This window comes from Echinops telfairi, unplaced genomic scaffold (assembly GCF_000313985.2).
Source record: "Echinops telfairi isolate 266 unplaced genomic scaffold, ASM31398v2 ScPeMD7_7468;HRSCAF=8506_0, whole genome shotgun sequence".
NCBI lineage: Eukaryota > Metazoa > Chordata > Mammalia > Afrosoricida > Tenrecidae > Echinops > Echinops telfairi.
In genome coordinates this window covers 12,518,687-12,527,978 of record NW_022111369.1, presented here as the reverse complement: position 1 = coordinate 12,527,978, position 9,292 = coordinate 12,518,687, and positions in this window count along the sequence as shown.

Below are 9,292 nucleotides of genomic sequence, written 5' to 3'. Positions count from 1 at the left end.
ATTGGTGATTGGAATTAAAAAGTTTGAGACGTAGAGGAGGCAACAGTAGTTGGAAAATATAGCCTTGATAGACATGAAGCCAGAGATTAGATGATAGAATTTTGCAAACCACTGACTTCTTTATCCAAAATACCTCTTGAACAACGTGAAAGGGGACTTCTCCAGGTTGAATACACAGACATCAAATAGATTACACCAGTAGGAGGAAAAGGAGCGCTGGTGGCATACTGGTTACATGTTGAACTCTCAACTGTAAGGTCAGCATTTTTAAATCACCAGCCACTCCACCAGAGAAAGACAGGGCTTTCTACTCATCTTAAATGTTAGAGTCTCAAAAACTCAGAGGGGCAATTGCACCCTGTCCTACAGTGTTCCTATGACTCCGCATCGACTTGATGGCAGTGCGGTTGATTTTTTATTTGAATGGGAAGAGAGGATGGAGAAGCTCAATATCGTCATCTAAGGCCAGGCCATGGGGTGACGACAGAACAAACCATCAAGTGTTCATAGGAAAGTTCAAGTTGAAGCTGAAGAAAATCCAAACAAATTCACAAGAGCCAACATATGAGCTAGAGTCTATTCCACCTAATTCCAAGAAGAGCCCACGAACATGATTGCTACATTGGACACTACTGACAGAAGACCTGATAAGCCATGGGGTAACATCAAGCATATGCTTCACGAACAAAGCAGAAGATCACTAAAAATACAGGAAAGAAAGAAAAGGCCAAAGTAGATTTAAGAAGAGACCTGAAACTTGCTCTTATTCTTAGAGTAGCTAAAGCAAAAGGAAGATATGATGAAGTCAAAGAGCTGAATAGAAAGTTTCAAAGGGCAGCTCAAGAAGACAAAGCCAAATACTATTCAAATATCCTAATGAAATGTGTGAAGACATAGCACTAGAGAAAATAAAAGAAAGAGCATTCTAAGCATACTTTAAACTGAAAGAATTAAAGAAAAAATTCAAGATTCAAATTGAAATACTGAAAGATTATATGGACAAAATATTGAACTAGCAAGAAGAATCACATGATGATTGAAAAAATAGACAAAGTCACTCTACTAAAAAGCACTAGTTGAGATATTCAACCATTTCAAGAAATAGCGTATGATAAAAAACTAATGGTAATGAAGGAAGAAGTCCAAGCTGCACTGAAAGCATTAGCCAAACACAGTGATACAGGAATTGATGGGATACCAGTTGAAAAGTTTCAGTAAGATGACGAATTACTGGAAGCACTCGCTGGTCTATGCCAGGAAATTTAGAAGACAGATATATGGCCAACTGACTGGAAAAGATCCCTATTTGTTCCCATTCCAAACAAAGGTGACCAAGAAAAGTGCTCAAATTACAGAACATTTGTATTAATATCACATGCAAGTAAAATTTGGCTAAAGATTATCCAACAATGGTTGCAGTTGTACATTGACAGAGAGCTGCAATCCTGATCCAGAAGAGGATGTGGAACAAGGGATATCATTGCTGAAATCAGATGGATCTTGGCTCAAAGCAGAGAATAACGGAAAGATATTTAGCTGTGTTTTATTAACTATGTTAAGGCATTTGACTGGGTGTACCATACAAAACTATGGATAATCTTGAGAAAAACTGGAATCCCAGAACACTAGAATTTGCTTATATGGAACCTGTGCATGAACCTGTTCAGAGGTGGTTGTCTGAACAGAACAAGGGCACACTGCAGTGTTTAAAATCAGAGGTGTGCATCAGGGTTGCATTCTCTCTCCACACTTATTCAATTTGTATGGTAAGCACCTAATTAAGGAAGCTAGAAAATATGAACAAGAGTGGAATCAAGATTGGAAGAAGGCTTATTGTCAACCTGAGATATACAGCTGACCAACCATGCTTGCTGAAAGTGAGAACGTAAAACACTTACTGGTGAAGATGAAGCCGTAAGTGTGGATTGCAAATCCATGTAAAGAAAACCAAATGCTCACACCGCCACCAGGAAGTAACATGATGGTAAGCAAAGTAAAGATTGAAGTTGTCAAGGATTTATCTTGCTTGGATCCACAATCAGTGATCACTGAAGCAAAGGTCAAGCAATCAAAGGACACATTACATTGGGTACATCTACTGCACAACACAGTGTAAAGTCTCAAATAGCAAGACTCTGAAGACTAAGGAGTGGGTGCCTGTCCCAAGTCATAATATTTTTAATTGTCTCACATGTAAGTTGGACATTGAATACAGAAGAACAAAGAAGAATGGATGTATTTGAATTATGGTTCTGGCAAAGAACATTGAAAGTATTATGGACTGCCAAAAGAACAACAAATCTGTCTTGGAAGAAGTACAGACAGAATTCTCCTTACAGGCAAGAATGGCGAGAGTTTGTCTTACATCCTTTGGCTATATTGTCAGTAGAGACCAGTACCTGGAAAAGGACATCATGCTTGGTAATGTAGTGGGGCAGCATAAAAGGTGAAGATCCTCAAGAAAGTGAATTCACACAGTGGCTTCATCAATGGGCTCGAACACAAGAACAATTGAGGATTGCACCGGGCCAGACAATGGTGCCTTCCATTGGGCATAGGGTCAGTGTGAGTTGGAACCAACTAGAAGGCAAAAAAAACAACAACATTGTTATGATTCTAAAAACTAATTCACTGGCATTTCACATATCAAAAAGGGTCTCTCAAGGTGAACAGGTTCTAACAGGGCCTCTGGACTAAGAAATTACAAAGAAGGAGCAGTTGGTCCACAGTGTGAGGACATGTAAGAGTAGCACTGGAATCTGGACAGATGTAGTACCAGATTTAGTCCTTCCGGTGGAAAGGCACTCAAAACACAACCAAGGAAGAGCGACGTCCTCAAAGAAGAGTCGGGTTTAATGATGCGGACGGAGCAGAGCTTTCAGGACCTTCATTGGACGATGGGCACGAGCGAGAGTCAGAAGACACAGCTGCGAATGTGCACTCACATCTGGAACTCGGAATGTATGAAGTATGAATCTAGGAAATTTTGAAGTCATAGAAAATAAAAAGCTATGTATAAATATCAATATCCTAGGGATCAATAAGCTGCAATGGACGAGTACTGGCCATTTTGATTAATACAGCATGGTGTACTAGTCCCAGAATGACAGGTTCAAGAGAGATGGTGGCACATTCACCATTAAAAAGATTTCAAGATCTATCTTGAAGGATAACTCTGTCTGTGATTGGATACTATCTACAGGGCTACAAGAAAATTCAGTCCCTGTAATTATTATTCAAATGTATACCTCAGCCATTAAAGTTCATGGTGAAGATATAGAAGAATTCTACCAAGATCCCATTTTGAAACTGATCCAACATGTAGTCAAGATGCATTCATTATTCTTGGTGACTGGAACGTGAACGTTGGAAACAAAGAAGGATTAACAAAGAAACAAAGAACAACATGGGGGGAAAGTCCCTAAAGATAGAAATGAAGTGGGAGATCACATAATATAATTTACAAGACAAACTATTAATTGCAAATATCTTCTTTTAAAATGTAAAAAGTAGCTAAACATGTGGATTTTGCCAGATGAGATCCACAGTAATAAAACTGACTATGTTTGTGGGAAGGGATAGTGGAGAAGCTCAGTATCATTAGCCAGAACAAGGCCAAAGATTAACTGTGGAACAGACTAGCAATTGCTTATCGGCAATTCCAGGTTGGAGATGACAAAAAAAATGTAGCGTGCATAGGAACAACAATACAAATTTGAGTATATCCCACCTGAATTTAGAGAAAATTGCAAGAACAGATTTAGCACATTGAACACTGATTAAAATGAAACAAAACCAAATTTTAAAACCCCTGAGAAGTTATGGGATGATATCAGAATGTCACATACAAAAAGACAAGAATGAAAATAGAGGTGCATTTGAAAAAAAATTAAAAACTCTGAAACTTGCTCTTGCTAAAGTAAATGAAAGAAATGATGAAGTAAAAGAGCTGAACAGAGCATTTCAAAGGGCAGCTCAAGAAGGTAAAGTATTATAATGAAATGTGCAAAGACCTATAGGTAGAAAGACAAAAACATTCTCAGCATAAAAAGAAATGAAAAAAAGATTCAAGCTGAAAAAAAAGAAGAAAAACTCAAGCCTAAAATTGTGCTATGAAAGGATTCTTTTGGCAAAATATTGAATAATGCAAGATGCACCGAAAGAAGACAGAAGGCAGACAGAAGGCAGAGTCATTGTATCAAATGGAACTGGCCTATGCTCAACTATTTAAAGAGGCAGCATATGATTAAGGACCCAAAGTGCTGAAAGAAGTTCAAACTACACTAAAACATTAGCTAGGAATTTATGGAATACCAGTTGAAAAATTTCAACAAGCTGATGAAGTACTGAAAAGACTCATTTGTCTTTACCAAGAAACATGGAGGACAGCTACCAAATCAATCAACTGGAAGAAATCCATATTTGTGCTCATTTTAAAGAAGTGACCTAATACAATGAGGAATTTCTTGAACAATATCATTAATATCACATGCAAGTAAAATTTTGTTGAAGATAATTCAAAAATAGCTGTTGGAGAACAAGGACTTGCCACCAGAAATCCAGGCTGTGTTTTGAAGAGGACATAGAAAGAGGGAGGCTATTGGTCACACCAGATGGTCTTATTTGCAAGCAGAGAATTTGCAACTGCATTGAATTGTGTGGGTCATGACAAACATTGTAAAGAGTGAGTACTCAGAATACTCATGCAAAACCTGATGTAGACCATGAGGCAACTATCCAAACAGAACAATAATGCATGGTTTAAAAGAAGAAAAAGAGAGAGAGAGAGAGAGAGAGAGAGAAAGAAAGAGTGTGTCAGGGTTGTATCCTTTCACCACATTTATTAAATCTATATGCTGAACAAATAATCCAAGAAATGGCAATATAAGAAGAATATGGTGTAAGGATTGAAGGAAGGTTTATTAGCTATCTTTGATAAGTAGATGAAGTGTATCTATGCTTGGTGAAAACATGGAGGACTGAAATACTTATCAAAAGAAAGACTGCTCCCTTCAATATAGATTGCAGCTCAATGTAAAGAAAACAAAACAATCCTCACAACTGAACAAATCATGATAAATGAAAAGATTGAAGTTGTCAAGGATTTCACTTTATTGTACCTATAATCAATGCTCATGGAAGCAGCAGTTAAGAAATCAAATGATGTATTGCTCTGTGGAAATCCGGTAAACAAGACCTCTTTAAAGTGTTAAAGAGCACATATGTCATTTTTAGGACGAAGGTGCACCTAACCCAAGTTATGATATTTTTAATTGAGTCATATACATGCAAAAACTAGACAATGAATACAAAGATCTAAGAAGAATTGAAACATTTGAATGACTGCATTGGTGAAAAATAATGAATTTTCCATTGCCTGCCGTAGAATGAACAAATCTGTTATAGAAAAAGTGTGCCCTGACTGATAAACACCTTAGAAATGAGGATGCTGGGACTTCATCCCACATATTTTGGAAATGTTATCCTGAGAGACAGTCCCTGAAAAAGGGTATCATCATTAGTAAGTAGGGGTCAGTGAACAAAAGTAAAACCCTTGACAAGACGGATTGACACTTTCCGCAATAATAGGCTCAACCATCACATTAATTATTACAATAATTATATGTTGTTCATAGGGTCACTATGACTTTTAACTGACTTGATGTCACCTAGCAACACACATGCATGCCCACACACATATGTATGTCTATGCACACACACACACAAACCCTGGTGGTGTAGTGGGTTACCCACGGGGCTTCGTCAAGGTCAGCAGTTTGAAATCACCAGCTGCTCTGAGGGAGAAAGATGAAGCTTTCTGCCCCATAAAGATTGGTAGACTTAGAAACCTGATACAGGGTTATTATGAGTTAGAATCGACTCAGTGGCAGTGGGGATGGATTCTGGTAGGCTCCTTACAATAGTTTAAACTTCTCTACGAGGGCAGACATTTTCATCTTGTTTGCTTATAAATAAGCTGTCCAGATGGTGAAGATCACATGGTAAATACTTCATATAGTAAATGCCTAACATGTATTTTAATTTACTGAGTCATTGCTATAAAAATAGAAAGCCTCCTGGTAGCACAGTGGTTAAATGCTTGCCTGCTAAATGAAACGTCAGAAGTTCAAATCTGGCACTCTACTCTGCAGAGAAAGACACTACTCCTGGGGCAAGGAAAGGTATGACTGTCTGCTTCTGTAGACATAAAGCCTGTGTGACCCATCAGCAATTCTCTTCTGTCCTGGAGGGTCCACCGAGTCAATCTACTCAACAGCAGTGGGTTTGGTTTGGGGGAAGAACAGAAAGAAGGTACACTGAAAGTCCTACTAGTGACTTCCACATCGCTCACTAACTCACTGCCCTCGAGTCGATGCCAGTTCAGAGTAGCTCTACGGGACAGGGTAGAACGGCCGCTGTGGTTTTCCAAGGCTGTAACTCTCGATGGGAATTGAAAGCTTCCTCTTTCTCCTGTGGAGCAGCTGGTGGTTTCGAAATGCTGACCTTGTGTTTGACAGCCCAACAAATAACCCACAATGTCACCAGGGCTCCTGGCTTTGGACATACCAAAATTAGGGAGGTCTCCATTTCAACCCAAATGAAAGTGTAGCTAAGTTCTGGGGAACAAGGGCGCATTCCCTAGGACCGTGGTTCTCAACCTTCCTAACGCTGCAACCCTTTAATACAGTTCCTCATGTTGTGGTGACCCCCAACCATAAAATTATTTTCGTTCCTACATCATAACTGGAATTTTGTTTCTGTTATGAATCGTAATGTAAATACCTGATATGCAGGATGTATTTTCATTGTTACAAATTGAACATGATTAAATATAAAGCCTAGTGATTAATCACAAAACAATATGTAAATATATATTGTGAAATATTAATGTGTTTTCCGATAGTCTAGGCGACCCCTGTGGAAGGAGTCGCGACCCATGGGTTGAGAACCGCTGACCTAGGAGAAGTTGGAGGGAAAGAAGATGCGAGGTCTAAGAACCAACTTGCCAAAGTAGGGACGGAAAGCCCAAATGACGGCAGCAAAGAGAAAGTAAAGCATGATGGGATCTGTGATGCGATTGCAGGTGCAGGCTAAGCCATACCACACGGATGTGGAAGCCTACCACACTCAAGACCAAATTCGCTGTCATGGAGACAGTGCTGATGCAGAGTCTGGAGGGGAGGGTAGACCTGGCCCTCAAGAGTGCAAAGCTGTAACTCTTAACAGGAGAAGGTCCCTCTTTCTTTCTCCCTTGACCTTGCAGTTAGCAGCCCAACGTGCAACCAAGTCACTAGAGAGAGCACTCTATTGCAGGCTACACCAAAGGTTTTATTTGAAAGCAAAGGGAAACCATTGATAATAAGCACAGAACTACGTGAACCATATGATGTGTGTGCTTGTCTCTGGAGCATGTCTGTGCATTGAAGACAGGCAAGGATGAATGGAGGGAGAATTGCTTGACAGCTACCAAAATAGTAGGCTGAGTAGACTGTGCTCCTACTCGGGTCTTTAAAGCCAGTCCCTTTTTCTCTCAGGCCATTCACTAACTTCCCCTCCGATTTTGTATTTGAAGAGGAGTCAAGCCCAGCCCTGTCCTCTCACATGAGAAAAATTGGAAAGAGCTTCCCTCTACTCTCCCCTGGCAATCTTCTCATGATTAGCTGCTCCTTGCACAGTGATGCCCCCACTGCACTTATTTATTGACAACTTTATTTCCACCACTGGGTTGTATTCCATGAAAAGCATGTCAGTAACAAGTCTTATTTATCTTGGTATCTCTTAGCAGGAACATTGATGCTTCAACGTTCAACACTATCTGCTGAATAAATGAAAATAAGTCAAGAGATTGCTGGTTTACCAGCACAACACAACAAAATAGGCACACATTCTTCTCACTGTTGCCTGTCAGTATCATGAATTCTTTTAAGGAAAAGGCTTTTTCTATATTGTCACAATATGTAAGCTAAGAATTATCCAGCTGTGGTTGGATGTGCATCCGAAATTCAAACACGTGCACATATCGATAGCGTTTAGGAGTGTACAAGAATGGCAAACTTCCCAAACGATGTGAAGATGGATATTACAATTGGAGTTGCAGATTATATGCGGAATTTTCAACAGAGTTCCTTCAATGATTGAGAGTGAAACAAAGTAACTTAAAGTAGTATCTCACTAAAGAGCACCTCAAATCTTCTGATTCCTAGAGATAGGATGAGCATTTTAAAATGCTATATCATCAAGTTAATTTACAACTGTAAATTGGTGACAGAATTCTTCCCACTAAAGATGCTTAAAGCCACACTGATCTAAGTTAATAGGGAACATGACTAAACTTGAGTAAGCATTCACACACACACACTTTTATATTTATATCATTGAATATATATATATATTCAAAGTTCATGAAAAAATATATCATTGAATATATATATATATTCAAAGTTCATGAAAAAAATCCATTATCTTTTAATTCAAAGTTTCCATGAACTTTTAAAAGTCCTATGTGTGTGTATACAATACTTCAATAATAATGTTATATATAAGGCAATTTACAGAGTTCAGAAAAGTTTTTAAAAGATGTATGTCCAAGAATTTTCACCTATAAAGACCTCATGCTATTAGCAAAGGTTAAACAATTCCATTTAGCTGTTCTTCCCACTAACATCGTGCAACTGAGCAGTTTTCCTAAATTCATAGAAATTTAAATAGGAGAATGCATTTCAGTAAAGTGGTAAACAAAAGATCATAATTCAAACCAGGCAACTAGATTCTCCTCTACTGCTGATTTAAGTTGTGGAAGTCAGTTTAATATTACATGTGCTTTACACTTCATTGACACATAAGAGGAGCTTGTGAAAGTACTGTTCTTGGAAAGAGATCTGTATATTCCCTTTAATTTGTGCAATTACCACACCTGGTAACTGGATTGATTTTTATGATAGTAATGTACTGAAAGCAAAACAGAGACTTGACTAAAATGACATTCTGTTTGGCACATCGTTGTGAATAAAAACATGGAAAATATGAACTATTGACTTAAAATTGGCCAAAAATTGGGATTTTTAAGGAATACAAAGATAGATCTTAAGCTAAAGTATTAGAAAATTTAAAATGTCTAAGTATGCCAAAAATTTAAGTGCTTTTTTGCAGTGTATACAAATATAACCTTGAATTTTACATGGCTTTCACAAATAACATTTTGTCTACAAAGAGTCATGAATGTTTAGAAAAAGGAAAAGCACAATAATTCTGCATAAAACTCATATTAAAATTTTTACCAATACGCACACTA